Raw genomic sequence first — 23,425 nt, 5'->3', positions numbered from 1 at the left:
CAACTGAAATCTCAGCCCCAAGGTTGCAAAATCAAATGTCATAGACAACCAACCACAAAGAGCCAGCTAGGCTTTAAGTTACAACCAGTCAATAATTTCCTTACTTTGCGTCCACCTTTTCTCTGTAAAAGTCTCTCCCCATATTCTTGTTGACGGAGTGCTCTTAACCACTTGCACTTTGGTGCTGCCCCCTTTCCACAGATTTTTGCTCAAATAAACTGTTAAATTTTTTAATGTGCCTCAGTTTATCTTTTAACATACCTATTGTCTCCAGGTGAATTTGCCCACGGTCCCTATAATTCTACCTAGGTCTTAATTTAGAACCTATACAGTGTTGATCATTTTATCTCATGAGCTCATGAAGCTCAAGTTCACTTATGTGAACTGTTGAATCTGTTTTTAATAGAAAGTAAATAAATAAAAGCCTAAGAAGAACAGAACTCGCATTCAGCATACCCTACACAATTATTTCAAAGTAAGTGCTATTTAACTGAGATTGTGAAATAAATGTTTAAGTATTTAAATATTTAAATCTGCACTGAAAACATAAATTACTTCTCAGTTTGCACTTAAGGTGGATCTTTGTAATACTGATTTCTAGTATATCATTATTAATATATGTAAAAAACCTGTAACAGGGATGTTTGAGTGGTTAAGAGTTTCTAAGTACAATACATAGGATCCCTACCTTGTAGGAGGAACATGGTATTAAACCACTGGGAAACCCACCAGCTTCAACAAATGACTTGAATGGGAAATATGAAGGATTCTCTCAGGGAAATATTTTTTTTCTCATAGACAGATGAATCAAGTCACAAACATTCTCTCTGCCATCTTTGGATTACACAAATCTTGCCAAATGAGAATCCACCTGAAATGTAGGTAGGTTTCAGGAAACTATAAAACAACTCCCTGGAAACCCTTCATGAAATTTGCTATTGTATACCTGACACTTGGATTTTCAAACTGTAAAATGACCGCTGAAAAATTCATGAAAGTATTTCTAGATTATTAAGTGAAAAAAAATGGCATGCAAGTAATTAATTAGAAAAGGATATTTTAATATCCTCTAATGGTAAAAGTATTAGACTGTGCGCTCTCATTCATTGCACTGCATGATTTGTAACGTGTTCTACCATAAGCTCAATTTGTATATAAAACTAAGGAATTTGTTTCAGCTGGATTGCCAATGGAAAGAGAATTGAGGAAATAAGTCACAAAGGCGATGTTAATACGGGGCAGAAATTCAAGCTCTGATAGTACATTTTGTACCTGGATATAGCAGAGAACTTTCCAATTAGGGCTAACAAGTAGAAAGCTGATAAGTCCAAGCTGAGATTTATAGGGAAAGGTCAGCAGCATGTGATGAGAATTTGGAGCACGTACATCCAGCCGTAACACCTTTAGTGTAAGTATAGTTTTTAATGGCAAAAGCTAATGGCTCCATGACAATAATAAATAATGGTGAGACAACATTCTAGCCTCAGGCTTCAGCAAAAGAACTCTGGTGGCACTATACAATTTTCACAAACACTAGGTATAGGAATAGTTCTAAAGGGGTACCTTCATTCTCAGTGCATCAGCGGCACTAGAATCTGGGGAAACACAATAGGCAAGGAACAATCTCTTAATTGAATTCCACCCTTTCCTCAATGAATTTACTGCTAAGCACTGTCCCTGCAGAAAGAAAGAAATAAAAGAAGGAAGGAAAAAAGGAAGAAAGGAAGGGAGGGAGGTGAGGAGGGAGGGAGACATTAGTGTCCCATCATTCACTAGATACCATTCGGAATAAAAATGTAAAAATAAGTAACACCGAAATGCATTGGAATTCACTGGGCACTTACTGTGTACCTACCAGTATAATCGCAGAGGATTCGCAAGGCATGTAACGTGTATGGGGCCACCTGGAGTACAATCTGCAAGGCTGTGTCAAGCTGCTCTGAAGTCACATTTAGTAACACAGACTCCAAAGTTGGCAGACCTGAAATCAAGTGATCCTAACCATGTGACTATGGGCAAGTTAATGAACCTTGCTCAGTTTAGTTTCCAAATCCATTAAATGGGGAATATTTTGTTCACCACCACTAAGTGTGACTGAGAAATAAATACAAATAAAACACAGAGGACACTGCCTGGCAGAAGTTTGTGAGCTGTGAAACTCAGCTGTTTAATTTGCTATTATTATGAGCACGTACCAACTTTTGCAGGAAGTGATACAAAAAATATGAAGCAACATGCTACTTGACACATCACTGGATGAGAGACTCCTGAAATTCCTGGAAATAAAGTCTATTGCTAAACATTAAGTAACTATATCACTCTTATTTAACCCTTACCATGGAAATAGACCGCATATGCTATGATGTGGCTTTTTGATCGTGCACTAACTGATACGATTAGCAGGCCACTAGGGTCTGATGAATCTGGAACCTTATCGGCAGCCGCACTGTACAAACTGCAATTGCCCAAGTGCCACAACTTCCCCGAGTCCAAGAAAATAGAGCAGGGAAGAGCAGAACTGATAATAACAAATATACATGGCATAATGAAGTATTAACCAAGAAGACTGCCTAATTTTGTAAAAAGAAAATAAAGTACCCAGCCCACTGTAGATTTTTTAAGCTTTGTACAAGGACCAGGAAAATGCACCTGGAAATCTTGTCACCTCCAACCCAAGATTAATGCAGAAGTATTCCTCTTCAATGCACCCAAGGCCTAGAATTCAGGTATATTATTAATGACAGGATGGATCCTTCACATGTAAGTAACCCAAAGATTACAAACCTTTGTCTATTTCTAATGCCAATGTCCATCAACCCATTAGTCACAGCAGTTTCTAACTTTTAAACAAAATTTTATTTATTATTTGAGAGAGAAAGAGAGAGCATGAGCAGAGGTGGGGGGGTAGGGGCAGAAGGAGAGGGAGAAGCAGGCTCCCCGTTGAGCAGGGAGCCCGATATGGATCAGGACCTAAGCAGAAGGCAGACACTTAACCGACCGAGCCACCCAGGCGCCCCTAGCAGTTTCTTTCCATAGCTCTCCCTGCAAATGCTTGCACTGCCCAAAATATACCTGTATTGCTACTTTGAGTACCAAGTGTGTTTCAGCCACTCATATGCTGCCCAAAATACACCTGTATTTAGTTGCTACCTTGAGTACAAAAAAGGTCACACTGCTGGCTGTTCTTCTGGACATTTTACAAATGAAAATGAAAATATGCTGAGTTATTCCAGTTAGACTGTAGTGGTTCTTAACTGCTGGCCATTTTGCTCCCCAGGGGACATCTGGCATTGTTTAGAGACATATTTGGCTATGACAACTGGGAAGGTGTTACTGGCTTCCAGGGGACAGAGGCAGTCCTAGACTCTGGTGAGTCAAGGGAGGTACCTAAGGCTCAACATTTAAGGAGACAATCACCCATTCTCAGGGTCATGGAAGCACAAGATTAAACTTACATGGCCCTGAGAACGAGTACTTCCTTAAATATTGTGGCCCAACCCGAAGTAGAGGCCAGGGATGCCTCTAAATGTGCCCCCTAAAAGAAATTGCCTAGTCCAGGATATTAATAGCGCTGAGGCTGAGAAACCCAGATTAGTTTGAAGAATCTAGAAAGAATCAGGGTTGGAAAATTGATTCCCGCCCTTTTCCAATTAAAGTTACAAATTCAAAATAACATTTTGTTAAATGTGCCTGAAAGTGAAAGAATACCAAACTCTAGCATTTAGGTTTAATTCACTTTACTCCTCTCTCTCTGTCTTGTATTACACTGCAGTCACGTATTTGCTTATTTAACTCTCCCCACATCATACAAACATGCATGCAAACGCACACACAGTAATTTAACCTCCTTATGGGCACAGACCAGGTTTTCTTTATTTTTATTTTCCCAACTGCCTCTATGTAACACAGTGCTTTGAATATGTAAAGCACTCAAGGTATGTTTTACATGATCAGTGAGGCAGGTGTATATAATAATACACAACAGACAGCATGGACCATAATATTTCCTGGCCTTGAATCCAGTAACAATTTTCTTTTCCTGCAGATGTCTCCACTTATCTCAGAGTCTTGAGTTTTGTCTCCGGTAGATAACTGTCTTGACATTTTGCTATAAACAAATGCCCAGAATGGAATCTCTTTCTTTCCCAACGTCCTATTCTAGCAGCAGAAGAACTCTATTTTTGCTTAAGCTCTGAGTCCAAATTCATAAGAAAACAAACTCAATTCCTAATAACAGTAGAAGGAATAGCCTTGTAGTAGGTCAAACTCCTCAGGAAGCCAAATTGATGTCGCTTGAAAGCACATTCCATCAATCCCTACCTCACCTTGACCTATTCTGAAACATTACTAATTTTGACTTTAAACCAAAAATAAGCTATGACTACCTAAGTGATTAATACGTAACTATAAACACCTCCTACTGAAAAAGAATACAACACATATAGCATACAATACAAAAGAATACAATACAATACAATACAATGCAGTCAAACTTTTTGGCTATTTGTCCTTGAAACAAATGTAATATATGTTTCTATATATCTGATTTAACAGAAAGGAAACTGAGGGCCTTCCCCCTAGGGATACCATGAAACCAATGATTTTAATCATTTTATCTTCTTATCAGAGAATTGGCATAACCTTTAACGAGTACCAGGAAAGATTAAATTCTGATAAGTTTATTATGAAATAGACACTGTGATACAATAATTCTACTAAAGATTAAATGCATACATATTCCATTGACATGATAACTTTCAAAATGCAAAGTCATAGAGACACTATATTAGATTTTCTCATAGTGCTATTTGGTTCTGTGCTAAGTAAGAATCATTTTAATTGTTTATCCATGGAATAAACAGCTGACTTGTTTTGAGCACCCAGTATAAGCCAAGTATTTTCTATGTGTGTCATTCAATACTTTTAACAACCCTGCTGAGAGGTTTTACCACCCACCTTTTGCAAGTGAGGAAAGAGCCTCAAAGAGGTTTAGCAAGTTGCCAATTTTCATACCACTGGTAAACAGCACTTCTAAAGCATGATCTTCCAACTATGTCAAACTGCTACTATCTGCAAAATGTTCTGGATTACATTTTAACCTATGAAAGGCAGACAATTTGCTCCTATCTTAAGAGTGTTCCACTAGTGAATTAATATATGCAACTTGATGTTAAGCTAGAATAATGCTCAAGGTCAAGCAAAGACTGTGGGTTTCCCAAGAGGAAATGCACATCAAGGAAAGTGACAACAGGAAGCTACCATTCTGCTGAGCTTTCAGTGGAGCAAAGAGAGAAGCAAAGGACAATCAGGAAGTATCGAAATCCCCACAAGGCCAATCCAGTTCATACTCCTTTGTTCCTTGTTTCAAAAACTGTTGCCTTGGACCTACTACATAGAAGGGCACTTTAGTGCCTCCTCCATAGCATAAAAAGAGGTCAATGTTTTTCTTCAGAAAGTTTACATGGAATGTATAAAAATTTTAAAAAGCAAGATAATATACAATGAGTTCTAAATATTATTCAATCAGTGAGTGTTATGAAAATTCAAAGGGGGAAATAGATTACTCTTGCTGGGGTCATGAGGATATGCATGATTAAAAAGGGTGGAAGGGAAAAATGAAGGGGGGGAACCAAGGGGGGAGACGAACCATGAGAGACTATGGACTCTGAAAAACAAACTGAGGGTTCTAGAGGGGAGGGGGGTGGGGGAATGGGTTAGCCTGGTGATGGGTATTAAAGAGGGCACGTTCTGCATGGAGCACTGGGTGTTATACGCAAACAGTGAATCATGGAACACTACATCAAAAACTAATGATGTAATGTATGGTGATTAACATAACATAATAAAATAAAATAAAATAAAAACCTTGGGGAAAAAAAAAGTGTGGAAGTTAAGCTGCCCTTGAAGGACAGGCATAGTAGCAACAGGTACAGACTGCAGAAGAAAATATACTAAATTGAGAGATCAAAAGTCTGCATACAGAAAGTTGTATAACATATTTGGGAAATGACAATAAAATGTGACGTTTTAAGAAACTCTACATAGGCACACATTCTGAAATACTTTGTGGAGGAAGGTTTTTATAGCAATGACATAAATATCATCAACCACTTCCATTTAAAAGTTGCTCATAAACAGGGGCATCTGGTTGGCTCAGTGGGAAGAGCGTGCAAACTCTATGAGTTCGAGCCCCACGTTGGGTGTAAAGATTACTTCAAGTAAATAAATAAATAAACTTAAAAAAAAATAAAAGTTGCTCAGAAAACTATTTTCTTTCATTGTATTACTTATGAGTAGATAATTTTTGTAATTTAATGTATAATATGGACATTAGTCATAATACAGTATTTTAAACAAATATGAGAAGGGCATATCATTTTAATAGTCAGGCACAGTGCTTCTAGATAGAAAATTTGATTATTATCATTTGAGAAAACTGGGAAGACTTGAGTACTGTTCTATCATTGCATATGGCAAAGATGGTGACAGACAGATACAGTCAGGTGAAAAATGTTATGGACTAAACGTTTGTGAACCCCTCCCAAATTCATATGTTAAAGCCATAATCCCCATTATGATGACATTATAAGGTGGAGCCTTTGGGAGGTAATTTGGTTTAGATGAGGTCCTGGGGGGTGCAAGGGTGGGGGTCCTCATGATGGGATTAGTGTCCTTAGAAGAGACCAGAGAACTTGTTCTTCTCCTCTCTCTCTCTTTTTGTCTCTGTGTCTGGCTCTCTGTCCCATCATGTTGTTCAGGGAACCATATATGTTACAGGATTACAGGGTTCTTGACTCACATTGTCAAAGAATGAATTTCAGGAACACAAAAGGGTGAAGTGAAGTGAAAGTTTACTAAGTGAAGGTGAGAGCAGAAAGGAAAGAAGCAGCTCTCTAGAGGGAGAGGGGTCCTGAATGAGTTGCCACTGAGGGCTTTTGGTGGCAGTATTTTACTGAGAACTGACTGGGAAGCTTGTGGCCTTGAGATTCTTGTGCCATCTTGGTTTGAGCGCAGACTATTGATAACACCCTTAGTGACTTAATTCTTTGAGGTTTGGTCATTTTCTGTGATACACTGTAGCTGCCAAAGAAAAATACTCCTGACCATCCGAGGCCAGGTGGTCTGTTTCCTTATTTCTTGTTCACTCTGTCTCAGCGCTTCTACCTGCCAGGAATAGTTTCAGAGCCTAGTCCCGGGCCCCCTACCTCCCTCTGCCTATACTTTAACTCTTTCCTTACTCAATGTGAGGACACAGCAAGAAGATGGCTATCTGGAAGCCAGGAAAAGGGCTCTTACCAGGAACCAGCATTTTGATCTTGGACTTCCCAACCTCCAGAATTGGCAGAAATAAATGGCTGTTGTTTAAGGCACCAGTTTATGAAATTTTGTTACAACAGCACAACTAACGAAGGCAGATGAATAGGCAGATAGTTTGACTAACAGACAAACTGACCTCCAAGTCATATAAATGAAAACAGAGAACAGTCTTTTAAGAATCAACATAGTCTTGAGAAATTGTTTCTATCTTAAAAAAAAAAAAGAAATTCTAATTCTTTTTTTTTTTTTTGGAGAGAGAAAGAGATCACTAGTTGGGGGGAGGGGGGCAGAGGGGCAGAAGGAGAGGGAAAGAGAGAATCTAAAGCAGACTCCAAGCCCAGCATAGAGCCCAACACGGGGCTCCATTTCACGACTCAGATGATGACCCAAGCTGAAATCAAGAGTCAGACACTTAACTGGTTGATCCACGTAGACACCCCGAAGAAAGAAATTATTTCTATCTTTAACGATGGAAAAATTTAATCTGAGTGCTGAGTAGGACACTAATTAATTGATTCATTTAGTCAATAATTGAGGACCTACTATATGTAAGGCCCTAAGCTAAGTGCTAAATTAAAACACACACACACACACACACACACAGAATATGATGCATTTTTCCCTTACTACATGGTGGGGGTGATGGATTATACAAGCATATAATTACAGTCAAAATTACAGTGCCAAAAGCTACAATGGGGGTACATTAATTAAGTTCCTATGAAAGCGATAAAGGCTCCCTTTACTTTGTGGAGGAAGTGACAAATGAATGTAGTCATGAAAGATAAGCAGGAAAAGGTTTAATAGGTCATTTCAGATATAAAGAGCAGAATACTCAAAGTCATAGTTCTTGAAGGGCCCTGAATCATTGGCTATATGATCAGAAGGGGCAAGAATGAAGACTGAAAATGTATAATAGTGCTTGACAGTAAAAGGAAAGCTAAGGGTTACAACAGTAAATGGAGGGTCAATTTTTAAGCATGGGCGGGAAATAATTAGTTTTATTTTTTGGTACAATGGCTTTGAGGGTAATGTGGAGAATTATAAAAGAGAGAAGAGGGTTATTGAGTCTGAAGGGTTTGATGAAAATTTGGATGTCGATAGTTAGAAGTGTCAAGAACAACCTTGTGTTTCCAATGTGGAAGATTGGGTAGATATTAATGGATGGAAGAACAGCAATAAGTAGGAGAACAGCACAGAGGCAATGGCCGTGCAGGACTGAATCAAAAGAGGTCAATTAGGGCAAGATTTGAAAACCTGGAAAATATCAGCTTGGAAGGGCCGAGCTGAAACTCTGAAGACAGGTGTGTCACTGAAAAAAGAAAAATGAGTAAGGAAAGAAAAAAGCAGATGTTTCAGAAATAAATGGTGTTGGGTGATTAAAAAAAAAAAGTGAAGTCTGTGAGGGACCCAAAGATAGGGAGGAAGATTGTCAGATGTATAAAAAAAAAAAAACAGGAACTAAGTAAAAATGATGGATTTATCCAGAGAGAGTCCTCATATCTTACTTCCTCTGCAGCTTTGTGGGCAAAAGTATGTCATTACTTAAAGGTAAAAAATCTTTCCTCAGGAGGCTAAAGTTTCTCTCTAGCAAAATTAATTACAAACATCTGACATGACAAGATAAATAAATAAAAAGCAAAAGACTAGTACATACACACACACATAGATAATTACATGATTACACAGTTTACATAAGAAAGAGATAAGTACTTTTCACCACACAAGAAATCTAAATAGTGACCTATCAAATTTTATGTACTTCTGAAAGGATTCATTTAAATTTTTCTAATTAAATGCAAAAGACATTAATGGATTTTTTTTATCATTGAGGTTATGACATAATGCCACAGGAAATTATTTCTGGTTTAATTCACCAATTGTGCATAAACTCTCTTGGGTGCCAGGTCAACATATGAAGCATAGCATGGTGTAAGTGATATGAGACCTACAGGGAGCTACAAGATTGGCTTCATTTCTAATGAGGGAAAAGTTTTATTTATAAGGCAACTCAGCTGTGAAACTGAAGTAATAACATGAATTAATTTATACACTCTGCATTTAAAGGTCAAGTACTTTAAACAACTTCTCTCCATGTTCTTGAGAGTAGGAAAAAAACTGTGTTAAGTAATATTTATAAATGTTGTAAAAACAAAGTCTCTTGTTGGTACACACTGAACTTCCACATGATATATATTCAGATGGAAAGCTAAATCTATTTTACTCACTAGCAAAGAAATTAAAACTGTCCTGGTTATTATCTATATACCCTTTTAGTTCTTACCAAACAAAATTTGTTTCCCCTGTTACTCAGTCCAAGCAGGTTGTCATCAGCTGTGAGCTTGAAAGTCCAGAGGCACTAAATATATGATAAATTGAAATTAGAAAAATATCAGCTGTGAAATATTATACATAATACACATCAATCAATGTAAAATTTTAAGAAAAATCTCTCTTCAGGTAACCATTTTATGATTCAAGCATATTTTTATGTAAAGGAAATTACATAAAAATTTTTTCCCCAAACTGACAAGTTGTCTTGTTTCTAATTCACCAGTCTACATTTGATGTATTTGCTATTGCTTCCCCTTCTTTCACTTTGCTTCTTGATGGTGATGATGGAACACACCTAGACAGGCTTGTACTACATGATCCTAACCCCAGGCCACAGCCAACTGGACCAAGGGTTACATCAAGTGAAGGGAAAGAAATAATATTTACTGAGTAGCTACCTTACACAAGGCATAACTCTTATTACTTTTCACAGGTAGTAATTCATTTATTCCTCACTACTATGTGGTAGTTGCTATCATTATCATCCCCCTTTACAGATGAAGAAACAGTCACAGAATCATTAAGAAAGTTTCCTAAGATTACAATGTTAGCAGGACTTGGAGCTGAGATTCAAATCCAGCCAGTCCAGCTGCAGAACCTGAACTCTAACCACTATGATATATTGTCCTGAAATAGTCTGCTGCCTTACTATTATCTATAGGTGAAGCTAAGACAATTTTATTTTCTATCTCAAGAATTTGAAGAACCACATGGAGAGACTGAGTCAGGTGAACTGTGTTGGACACTAGAAGTGTAAGGTCATTTAGCATTGCAATAAAATGCAAAATGGGTAGATCATGGGGGACAATTAGCCTTACATTACCATTCCAGCAAGATCTGATTATACTTCCTGAAATTGGGCTCTAAGAAATCCCTTTGTATTTCCAATTACTGAGTTTATTACTTGAGTTAATTTGTGCAAGTCTCTGCACTTTTTAGTATAAAAAATCCCTCCATGGGAAGCAATTAAAAATTGCACATAAAATAGGAAAAATAGATAGAAAGAAATATCCAGAGACTAAAACTAACTGAAAGGGGAAACCAGATGGTTAAGAGGAGTACTTTACTCGGGTTTTCTCCTGGGACATTTGATGAACGGGGTGGACTTGGACTTGACGTTTCACAGCCCAAAGGGTGCTTGTGATAGATCACAGCTCCCAAAGCCAGCCAGAGATGGAAAGTCCAAAAGGTGATATGCCTTCCTGTAATCCAATAAAACTATATCGTCATTGTACCAGAAATAAGTGTGCAACAGTACACACACATATACACACATATGCATACACACACACACACCCAACACAAAGCTGGCAACTGCAAAAAAACCAGTCTGCCTCTAAACCTGGCACCAGTGAAGGGGAACAAAATCAAAATCACCTGATGATTCATGACCAATAGTCATCTCTCACATGGCTCTGCAGCCCATTTCATATTATCGAGGTAGTTCAAATATCTAAAAACAGTTTACAGTGTTGGGTAATGCCCTAGGTCCTGGCAAAAGGAAACATAAATTCTCTCAACTGGGAACCCAGCTTAGTTCAAACTTCAAATAATTCCCACATGACAAAGATCCAAGCAATGCTTATTTATAATGCGTTATTAAGCAAGAACCAGGAGAAACTACAGAGGAGAATCAGGTCCATAAAGACATTAGACAACAAAATTACTAAATAGAAAATATAAATTAAGTATGCTTTAAAAAGGAAAGGAGTAAAATGTGATTAAAGAGTAAGAGGCCATGAAGGATTGTATAAGGACTGAACAATTAAAAACTTTTGCCCATATATTACTTACTATTAAAACCAAACCAAACCAAAAGAAGGCAAATGAATAATAAATATAAAATTTCTAATAGTGTTTAACTCTGAGAAGAGTCGGGAGGGGGGCAGAATGAGGAGCAAAGAAGGAGGCAAGGGAGAGGAACACAGCTAAGTTTCAATTTCTATTAATATTCTAATTCTTGAGTTGGTTAGTGGGTTCATTGGTTTTTCACTGTATTGTTAACAAATAATTTAAAATACATATGAATAATGAGAGCAGGTCACAAACTTGAGAGCGAAAACATATATTCATACATATATACACACATAAATATTTAAAAAACAATTACCATAATTCACTACATTAATAGAATCCAGGAAAAATCATAAATTCATCTGAAAATCCTACAACCTAAAAATAGAAGAAAAATTCCTTAGTCTCATGAATAAAATCTATAAAAACAACAAAAAATGAAACAAAAATCTGTAACATCATATTTACAGTTATCACTGTAAGAGATTAGGAACAAGACAAGAATGCTTGCTACTATCAGATCTATACAATGTTTTATTGAGTCGGAGGCAAAACAGTAAGGCGCAAGAAAAAGAAATTGTGTAACGGGTCAGAAACAAAATTCTTTTTATACACAGATTACAGATATATCTATCTGCACAGGATGCAAAATCTACAAATAAAACACTACAGTTAATTAGATAGTTTGGTCAGTTTGACAGATAAAATATGTAAGAACAAATTACAGTTATATATATGCACAAAATATAAAATACGTGATTTTAAAAGACAGCATATATCTTCATTATGTAGTTCTTTCTTAAAAATATGACAAAATATGGCAAATTCTTTTCAGATAGAGTTCGTAAAAATGCAAGACATGAAGGAAGCCCTAAGTGAAAAGAGAGATAAACCATACTCATGAACTGAAGGCCTCAATACCATAAAACTGCCAAACTGATGTACTGATTCAAATGCAATGAAAAATCCGATTTTTTTTTTTTACTTGAAACCTGAGTCTAAAATGTATTGAAAGACCAAAGGGCAGAACTGGCAAAGTCAGTTTTAAACCAGAACAAATTGAGAGGGATGTGCTTTACTAAATATCAAGGTTTATTTCACAGCTGTGGTGACTGAGCGGTGCTGGTGCCAGGTAGATGAATTCACCAAGAAATAGAATAGAAAGCCAGGAAATAAATATACACTCACACTCACACACACAGAAGTTTTGTATCCCAAACCTGGCAATATCAAGGAGTAGGCAGGGGCGCCTGGGGGGGCTCAGTCGTTAAGCGTCTGCCTTCGGCTCAGGTCATGATCCCAGGGTCCTGGGATCGAGCCCCGCATCGGGCTCCCTGCTTGGTGGGGAGCCTGCTTCTCCCTCTCCCACTCCCCCTGCTGTGTTCCCTCTCTCGCTGTGTCTCTCTCTGTCAAATAAATAAATTAAATCTTTAAAAAAAAAATAAGTAAATAAATAAATTTAAAAAAGGAGTAGGGAAAAGCACTGGTCATCCACACAGGAAAATATGACATGAGATTTTCCCCTCACACCATGCAGAAAAATGAACAGTAAATGAATCACCATTTAAGATAACACAAATCTGGGGCTGTGCTATCCAATCCAACAGCCACATGAGTCTATTTACATTTAAACGTAAATTGCTTACAATGAAATTTAAGAATTTGGCTCCTCAGTTGCACTCTTCACATCTCAGGTGCTCAAAAGTCACATGTGACTAGTGACTAGCATATTGGACAGTGCCAGATATAAAATATTTCCATCAGTGTAGAAAAGTCTATTGGACAGTGCTGAGAGACATTTAGGATAGGATCTTTATGGCCTTGGGGTTGAGAAGGATGTATTAAGCAAGATATGAACAAATTAAACCAAAAAAAAAAATGGAAATAACCGATAAATTCAGCTGTTAAAATTCAGAATGTATCAAAAGACACTATACAAAAGATGAAGAAGAATGCCTTTGTCTGAAGGAAGGTGTTTGTAATATGTATGTACAGAATATTCGAGATATATAAAAACCTATCTAAGCAATAAAAAGATAAACACTCATACAGAAAAAATGGATAAAAGACTTATCAGGTACTTTATTTGATGACAGAAAATGATAATTACAGTCTGACTTATTTTATCATATATGTAGACTAAAATGTTTGACAAATTTGCATGTTTCATTTTAAATCAACATGAGTAAGGAGGGGAACAAAAACCTATTTTCTGGCCTGGAAGGAAGATTATACTGGTTTAGACAGCAGCCCAGCAACATATAAGTAGGCCGATAATAATGTTTGAACGTGTAGTTAAGTAGATACTTCTAATGTTAGCTTATCCTTCATTAAAAGATAGTTTTCTAGCTCCCTTAACAATTTAACTTTACCTTATTTTGAGCACACAAAAGTACTTGGGAGGCACAAAGCATATTTATACCACCTTCTCACTCTGGGTGTAAAATTTGGTGGTGACTATGACATTAATTTCATATTTACTTCAATCAGAAGAATTAGAGAACACAAAGGTGTGTGTGATTGGTGGGTGGAATGGAAAAAGTAGATTAAGTTATAAACATATGAGGAAATACTGAAAATATAATTGAAATGCACAGTTTCCTCAAAGCAAAGCAAATTTCCAATCCTGAATTAATATGAATAAGTATTCAATGCACCATCCACTTCCTTACCACCACCTCCCCTGCCAAACAAACAAACAAACAAACATACAGGATAAAAAACAAATCACAATTTCCTAGCTTCTATATGGAAATTTTTTTTTATATTTTAATAAAGTGAATTTTAAAAGTTGATGTTTACATACCTTAAAACTTGAAATAAAACTACACTTATCCACATATCCAAGTGGCATAGTTTGCACCAAATCTTAGTTTTTACCAAATTCTAAGAGAAGCATTAGAGGATTTTTGACCTTCTATTCTGGCATACTATTAAAGAAATAACAATATTAAACAACTTCAAAATAATTTATTAATTAGTATCATGAAGTGCCAAATACAAGCATGGTAATTTGATCCCACTCAGACAGGGCGGTGTGAGTATGAGCCAATGATTCTACAAGTAGACTTTTTAATTTGTCAGAAAGAAATAGACAATGGGAACACTTTGTGTGGATCCCAGGAGACTAAGACATGATTTCACCTCTGAAGGGCTTTGTAATCTAAGAATGAGAGGAAAGCAATTAGCAGTTTGGCAATTCTGGTACAAGGTGAATATGTTAGACAGTTGCAGAGAGAGAATGGGACATTCAAGTCAGAGTGATCAATAGAGGACATAAGACAATCACTAGTAATAATTAGGAAGAGTCCATACCATGAATCAGGATCCCGACCCAATAGATAGTGCACGATGGGAGATAGCCTGAGTCTAGGCCAGCTAGAAGCTACCACAAACATGATCCACTTTAGGGTAGCAGGACTTTAGCTCCTGGGCTGAGGTTCAAGGACTCCTCCCCCCAGGGAAGGAGACTATAAAACACAGGGCTGTGCCCCAGTTCTCATAGAGGACTGGGGAGTCAGAGAATTCTACAACCAATAATCAGTATGTGGAGACAGGCATAAAGTAACACTAATAGCAGAAGAAAATGAGGCTGGGAAAACCAGGCTCATAAATGCGGGCATGTAACACGCATTATTAAAAAAAAAAGAAGAAGAAGAAGAAAAAAAGAGAGAGAGAGAGAGATTAGACTTGAGAGAACAATGGTCAACCATGGTACACCAATTCTTGAATCAGACTTGCCGTTGAAAAACACTGCTAAAAGCTAAGCCCTCCAACTGTCAGTAATGGGGCACCCAATTCCAGCTTAGCCTCACTATTTCCTACGATCCTAAGCAGAGGCTGTTTAATTATATATTCTGCCGCTATTCAGATTGGCCTGTCAAAGCAGATCATGTTTGAGCTGGCCTGTAAGTACAATCAGTGGGCCAACTTTGCACAGCTAAGGAAAGGAGACAAAAAGCCGTAAGATTTGGGGTGGGGTGAATTTTTGTGCATAATTTTATATTTCTGATTAATAGTCCCATATGGTTCTCTTTTGAGGTATGCTTGATTTCTCTTCCTCACAAACGCATGCCTCCTATTCCTCCTCTGTTACACAGACTCTTATTCCTTTTCTCTTGCTAATTTCCTATGTTCTGTTCCTTCCAAAGGAGACACGCAACCCTAATATCCTTTTGTTACAGAGGTGTAAGTATAGACAGCATTCTTTTTGCAAAACCAAGAACAGGAACTGATGACAAGAGCCTTAGTCATTGACTTCCCAAGATAATGAAAATGCCAAGAAATGTTATAACTTGTTGAGCACCGCATGGCAAAAACTGCTTTCTAAGCCCATAGGTAAGACCACTTGGTTGATGCCTGCCTCCTTAATATTAATTCTAATGCAGAACATAGTGTGATATCTCTATGTGCAATTTTTCATAAACATACTTGATTATAAATTCAGTAATAACTTGGACGTTTTCAGAGGAAAAGGTTTTAACATGAAGCAGTAGATATTTTCCAAGGTGGTATGTTTTGCTTTGCATCTACAACCTTTTTCAAAGGCAGGGATCCATGGCTACAAGAAACCAACCCACTCAGCATAGTTTAAGGAGAAGAGGAGAAAAAAAAACCAAAAAGAGTATAGACACAGAACTCAACTGCAGAACTCTCGTGTTGTTAGGCAGGTGCCTGCCCTCTCTTTCTAGGACCCTGAACAGTTAGTTCAGATTTTAGAATATGCTCTAAGTATTAAAATGCAGAATCTGGCGTGTCTACACCCAAACATTATCTCTATTATTTACTAACTTTGTGAACTTTGGTGAGTCACTTAATGTCTCAGTACTTCTGTTCTTTCCTGGAAAAAGAAAGTAATAATGGTACTTATCTTCTGTGTATGAACTAAACAAGATAACACATGACATATTTAGGATAGTGCCTGAGACAGTAGGCATTAAGTAAAATCATTGTGATAATATTATTATAATTGCTTGTTTGGGGCATATGTGCCATTCTTCTCTCTGGCTGCCTTTCTGATATGAATTTTGCCAATTTCTAGATTAAGGAAAATGTAAAGAACACAATTCATAGGAGCTTTTTCTCTCAGGCTAAACTTACTAACAAACGAAGCTGGCTAAGAAACCTATGAGCTTCTTGTAAGATGGTGAGTTCACTCTATGCCTGCAAATCTTTTAATGAAGTTGGGTAATCACATTTCGTGGATTCAGTAGATAATATTAATACACTGGGTGAAATATTGGGCTAAACAACTTCTAAGTTTCTTTGAGGGCATGATTCAATTTATACAGACATTGTGTAAAATCCATGATACTAAATTCAAATAAAGACTTCAATGCAAATCTTGAACTTAAATTTTCCTTTAAAGGGTATATACCTTGTAAATCAGATTTGGTAAAGGCTAAATGTCCATTTCAAAAGAAAAATATTTGGTAAAATCTTTATGTTAAAGTGAGAGCTCACCCAAAAAGTTTAAATGCTCACTTTAGATACATCTAACAAACAGAATTTTTAGTGTGGTTGAGAAATAAAATGGATCCGTGGAAGTGTTCAGGTATTGTAATGGGAAAGTACAGGAGTAGAAAAATCACAAAATTTTATCAGCATAAAATTCTACATAGCAAGTGTAGCCAGTTTCCAAGTAAAACATAATTGCTACTATCAAAGATGCCATTTATTGCACAAAAAATTCAGTATAGATAGATAGGTGATTCTCACAAAATCAAGAAAAAAGTGAGTTGTAGGAAGGAAGAAGGGGATGGTGGTACCAGTGATCAAAAGTAACAACCATTTCTCTTCAGAATTTCTTGACCTTAATATCTTTGTGTATGTTATGACCAGACCCATTACTAAGAAGGGAAAATCACACACCATAAGAGCGTGTGTTGAACAATGAAGACTGCTAATTGTCATGCATTTTGGACTTGGAAGGGATCATTCTACTTTAAAAGGACTGGCTTTGCATAATCTTAATTTTCATTACCTCAAAGGGTGTAGGAAGTATGGAAGGAAAAGTCCAATGTGCTGTTTTAGTAGCCTGGCAAACATTAGTCAAAAGTCAGGAAACTTGCTCTTGTGCTTCTTAAATGCAGGTGATTTTTACACGTCTTTTAGCCCCATTATGTAGTGCAACAATATTTTTAGGTTCATTGGTCTCGATCACACTAGAAAGAATGGAATGATATTATATGCAAAGATAACTAGCAAAAAATACTAAACATCCATATTTTAAAATCTATAACAATATAACAATTTATGTTGGTTAGACATGTGGTTTAATAAATGTTTGAGTGTGAGGTATACAGAATAAAGCTTTAGAATGTGGTGAGAAGAGTAATTTAGGGATGCTGAGTTGTGTGTTTAAGGAAATCTGTAAAGTCTATTCAGCAGATAAGCATATAAATGGTATTGATAAGCATTTCAGTGATAGGCTATAAGCTATAATACTACACTATAGAAGAAAAGATAATTTGGGTTACAGATAACAAGGGATGGTTTCAGTTTTCTTTCTTAGTATTCCTGCAATACACACTACATGTCTTTGCCTCCTATAAGGCAAAACAAAACGAAACAAAAAACCCTCAGGATTACACAAAATTTGGACAGTCAACCATCATAAAGTAAAGCTATATTTCAGTAACTAAAAGCTTTCACCAGCAAAGGAGTTCAAAATTTTAGAATGCCTCTATGTATGATGTGGCAATCCAGAGAAACAATGAGAATGAGATGTCAGTAAAATAAATGCTTTTTCTAATGATTAAAAGCCCAAGATTTGGAAAGGCAGAATGACTGGATGAATAATAAACAAGATAACCACAGTATTCTCACATGGGAATTGTTCATTTAGTTCATGAGTTAGACTTAAATTATTTTGAGTATATTAGGAAGACCCCAGGTCTCAACAACTAATTCCCCACCTTAATAATTCCATTTATCCCTTTGCTTTTTATTGTTGTTTATCATATCAATATTAAAATTTTAGGAACTCATAAGACCTTGATGTTTTTCATTTTCTTATGAAAACAGGGACAACGGCTACCTGATTTGCTATGCTTTGTAAGACACCTAGGAATATGTCACATGTTTAGAACTGTGACAATGAAATCCAGAATTTAGTTACTCTTCAGGCACACGGAGGGCTTTATAAATAATTCTTTCAAAATTCTATTTTGTCTTAAACACAAAGGTCTTGCCTCAAGGCACCGTTTCCTAAATGGTGCTCCATTAAATTACAATGCTATGAAATTCTGTTCAAAAATGGCATCTGCAATCAAGTAAGTTTGAAAATTTTGAACATCGCCTGAATAGACTATAGATTAGAGGCCAGTGCCTGTCCAAAGCCAACTAGAAGTTTATGAGTATACTAATAGTGATGGACGAAAAGGGTGCATGTGTTTTAATAAGAAACCATTTTGCCTTTATAAATCTTATGAAGGTACACTAATTTAAGTAATACATTCACATGACTAAAGACTTGCAGAATAGAGCAACAATATATGCAGATTAAATTTTTTTATTACATACTTCATGGTGAAATGGGCCTAACAATAATGCTTAAAAAATAGAAGTGATTTTCTCCTCACACTACATATTAACACAAAATATCATGCATGAGAAAAAATCTAGATTAATTATTTATAAAGTTAGCCAGCCACCTCTCCAAAGAACGTATTTGCGCCAAAACATATGCCATATTAAACTCTATGAAATCTCACTCATGTTAAGTAAATTCTCAGACAGAATATGACTTTTAACCAGGTAATGAAGCTAGAAAATATACTATTAAGTGTAATAGTAGAGATGAGTTTTAGTTGCCTTTTAAATAATAATGTCAGGGAAATGGTGTAAATAAATAACATGTATCTAAGTTCTCCTCATATAGTGGGCTTATTCTGAAAATGCTGAAATTCCTTTTTATCCATGGATGATACTTTCTTTCCAGAATAAAAGTGACTCAGTTCCCCTTGCTCATTCTACTGAACATTCTTTATTTTTTTACCCTTACAAATAGTTGACTTGAGATAATTGAATAACTAAGAAATAGAATCAAGCAGAGTCTTAAGAAGATGATGGAGTTATTTTTACACATGCACACACACAAAAATAAGGTAACTTAAAAATCAATTCAGAATGTTTCTTTTTTGTATTTGTGAAAAATAACTAACTCAATATTTTTTTCATTAACAACTAAAGCAGCCATCAAAATTTAAAGTAAATTCAAGAAAAACTATGAGCTTACTTATAGAGATTTTCAGCACAAATTTAGACACTTTTAGTGGTCTACCCAGAATATCTCAATTGCACGACAAATGATTTTTGTTGTTATTATCTAATTTTTTAGTTTTGTTCAAACTAAATGATAAAATACTTTGGTCAGAAGCAAAAGAGCGAATTCCCATAAAATGATATCATTTAGGTACTTTCAGGACACTTCCCACCTTCAGAGAATACTTTAGTAAGCACCTCCAACTCTTTCATTATATGACAGGTAGGATACTATACAATAAAATCCCCACCCTTTGTATTTATACTAAAAGGTTGCAAGCACAGGGTAGTAAAGGTAAAAGCCAGTTTCTCTAGGCATCATGCTGTTGCTTGTCCATTAGCCTTTTCTTTCTCAGTCTCACTTTTGGCAACTGTTAGGTTCCCATGACTATTATTTGTAGTTTCCCCTTCCAGTAAAACTGAAGGGCATTTCAGGGAACAGTCCCTAGGTCCTGGCCAAAGTCAATGCCAAGATCCAACAGAGTCAAGTCATGGAGCAGGATGCAGGCCAGGGTCCAAGATGAGGCAATAAGCAAGCTCCAACAGGTTCATCTTTTTAGACTCTGGCACTGTAGAATTCACAGGATAAATCCACATCTTACGAGCAAGGTAAAATCCAGAAAGTCCAAGTGTCAGCTATACAAGTATCTTTATGTTGCTTAGGACACTTTCAGCAACAGGCCAAAGGCAGATTTCTGGGGCGATGGCAACACCATCTATGACACTCCAGGAACAGGAAGAGTCACCAAAGATAAGAATGGTAACTTTGCTGGCATTATTACTGGAGCAATTGTGTGACTACACAAGTGTGGTGGTTTCAAAGAGACAGCAAATTCAGCATCTGAATGTTTACCAGTCTTGGTACACACACTTCTCTCCATATACCTGTTTTCAACCCTATCAGGAAATTCCTCATATAAAAGATTATAAAGGGAAAAAAAAGTAAAAGTCAGTGTCAAGCAAAGGACGTTTTTATTAGTGATCACTGGCATATTTAAAACTGAAATTAAACTGAAAAATTGAGAAATGATGTGGTTACGTGTGTTTCTATTTTCAGATTTCTAAGAATTGGAGACTTCCCAGGAATGTAGGAAGGGGATGGCTGTACAGGCAAAGAATATCTACTTTTTAAAACAAAGTTTGATTCCCTAATGAAATAAAGTTAAAGAATCACGGCACTTTGATCATCATATATTATTTTGATGCGTTTTAGTAACATGGAGAGCACATCAGAACAACTTCTTTTGAAATCATTAATAAATTACAAAAGATGGTCCTTTTCAGGAGCCAAAATAGTCCACATAGAAACTTTTCTCACCCCAACAGACTATAAGGGGATATCATATTTGTGATTCACAATTAATACTCCTTAATAGGTCAGCCTGAACCCACTTTTGTGGAAGAAGCCCTAGGCATAGAGAAATACCTGATTTGCATAACTTCTCTTTGTTTGAATTATTGTCTTTAAACTCTTGATTTCGGTAAACTGCATATTAAATACTATAGATTGTCTGAAAATAAATGGTCTATGCTCTTAATCTGTCCATAAAAATGTTCAAATAACAATGGAGCATTCCCTAGTTTACCCATCAACACTCCCCTGTAAAATACTATCCAGCAAGTGTTAATAATACCTGATAATGTTCCCATACCTCCTTAATTGGGTATCATTTTGGAGTCAGGAGGGATACAATGCACAAATTATATCCTTTGTCATCTATAAAGAAAAGTCCCACTCACACTGAAAGAGCATTAGACATAATAAAACTCTGATAAAAAAAGACAGTGTTCAACTCAACTGCCTCACATTTTGAAACATGTAGTATCTCAATCATGTATTTTGAAATTGTTTTACTATGAAAGAAACACATTTTTAATTATTTATACTGTTATTCATTATAGCATCATCTTCTAGGTACTATAGCTGAATGTATGTGAACTTTGATGCTATGGTTAAGAGCTAAATTGCATATAATGAAGGTCTTCCTAAATCCCTTTGAAATGGGCTTAAGATGGACTCTTACATTGAATTCAAATCATGATGAAGTTCCAGGATTTTAATGAGCCAATTATTAGTAAGATTTTGTTTTTTTAGATGTGAATAGTTTCCCATTAACGTATAACTGGAGAATCAATGTACCTATTTAAAAAACATAATCAAGTACTCAGAAAAAAAATAAAACAATATTCAAATCTCAGTTATTTAAACACAGTCCTAATTTAATAGTGTTATCCATGTCTCTCATTTCTTGATGCTAACCTCAGTCACAACATACACAGTTCATAGAGTTGACATTTTTTGGAAGAAGGATGTGTACTATGGTCTGAATGTTTGTGGCCCCTCAAATTCAGATGTTGACATCCTACTGCTCAATGTGATGATATTAGAATATGGGGCCTTTGTGAAGGGCTTAGGTCATGAGGGTGGAGCCCTCATGAATGGGATTAGTGCTCTTGTAAAGGAGACCCCAAAAAGCTCCTGCATCCCTCCCACCATGTGAGGATACAACTAGAAGTCTGCAACCTGGAGGAGGAAGGCCCCCACCCGACCACATTGGCACCCTGATCTCAGACTTGAAGCTTCCATAACTGTGAGAAATAAATTTCTATTGTTTATAAGCTACCTAGTCTGTGGTATTTGTTACAGCAGCCTAAACATACTAAGACAATGTGGAAGAGAGGCAAAATAAAATTTTATCAACATTTTTCTTATCCTTTTATCTTTTGGGTTTTTTTTTTTGAGAAAGACTTCCATGTGTGATTTTGATATTTAGAAATTTTTTTTTTTAATTAGCACAATTTAAAAGGACAGAATCCTAAATATTTCTCTTTTATCTTCCCTATATTTTCCTTTACTAGAAAATGTGTGAGGGCAGGAAGATTCTACTCTACCCAGGAAGACTATATGGAATAGGACAAATATGGATTTTGAAAACAGAGCTTTGTTATCCAACCCGCCTGCTTCATCTCCATCCTAAATTAGTGAGAATGATGTACACATTACAGGGCTGTTGAAGTTGTCAGATAATAACTTTCAGGACCATGTGAGGTAATGCGTGTAAAGCTCCCACACCTTCTCTCTGGCGCACAACCAGCACCGAGTCTGCTATTTGCCTTCTCCTTCCCCTTTTCTAATTCCAAAAATCTGAGCGAGTAAATCTTTTTGGAAATCCTTAGGACACAAGAGAATAATTTAAAAATTACATTTTTAAATTTAGATTTTATAGACCACAACTCAATATCTGAAAAGCTAGTAAAATACGAGGCCTGATCAAATGTGAAATAATTTAAATAGCTTGTAGACTAAAAAATTTGGATGGGGCATTCACTCTTAAATGAAAGTTATAGACCAAATATGCCTAATAATTTTTATCATAAATAGTGAAATATCCCAACGAACAATAATTAAGTTTCTAAGCATTTAAAATAAGATTGTATTTTTGGGGGCACCTAGGTGGCTCAGTTGGTTAAGCATCTGCCTTTGGATCAGAGCATGATCCCAGGGTTCTGGGATCTAGCCCCACATTGGGCATCAGGCTCCCTACTGGGTGGGGAGTCTGCTTCTCCCTCTCCCTCTGCCACTTCCCCCACATTCCCAGCTTGTTCTCTCTCTCTCTCTCGCTTGCTCGCTCTCTCTCAAATAAATAAATAAAAATCTTTTAAAAAAGGGATGCCTGGGTGGCTCAGTTGATTAAGTGTCTGCCCTCAGCTCAGG

The 23,425-nt window shown here is 36.4% G+C and overlaps 1 protein-coding gene across 4 annotated transcripts in view; it reads right to left on the bottom strand.

Annotated features, from left to right (window-relative positions):
* Window positions 1-23,425, bottom strand: part of SLC16A7 (solute carrier family 16 member 7) — a 179,148-nt gene that overhangs the window by 145,919 nt on the left and 9,804 nt on the right. Inside the window, exon 2 of one of the 4 annotated variants that reach the window (XM_078076195.1) lies at window positions 9,602-9,676. The exons of the other annotated variants lie outside the window; for them this stretch is intronic. The gene's annotated coding sequence lies outside the window, so the exon portion shown is untranslated. The remainder of the gene's footprint in view (window positions 1-9,601; window positions 9,677-23,425) is intronic. 4 annotated transcript variants of the gene reach the window in all.

The sequence above is a fragment of the Halichoerus grypus genome, chromosome 6 (genome assembly GCF_964656455.1).
Source record: "Halichoerus grypus chromosome 6, mHalGry1.hap1.1, whole genome shotgun sequence".
Lineage (NCBI taxonomy): Eukaryota > Metazoa > Chordata > Mammalia > Carnivora > Phocidae > Halichoerus > Halichoerus grypus.
The sequence above is the reverse complement of the archived record's forward strand: the minus strand, read 5'-3'. Positions and strand labels throughout refer to the sequence as shown.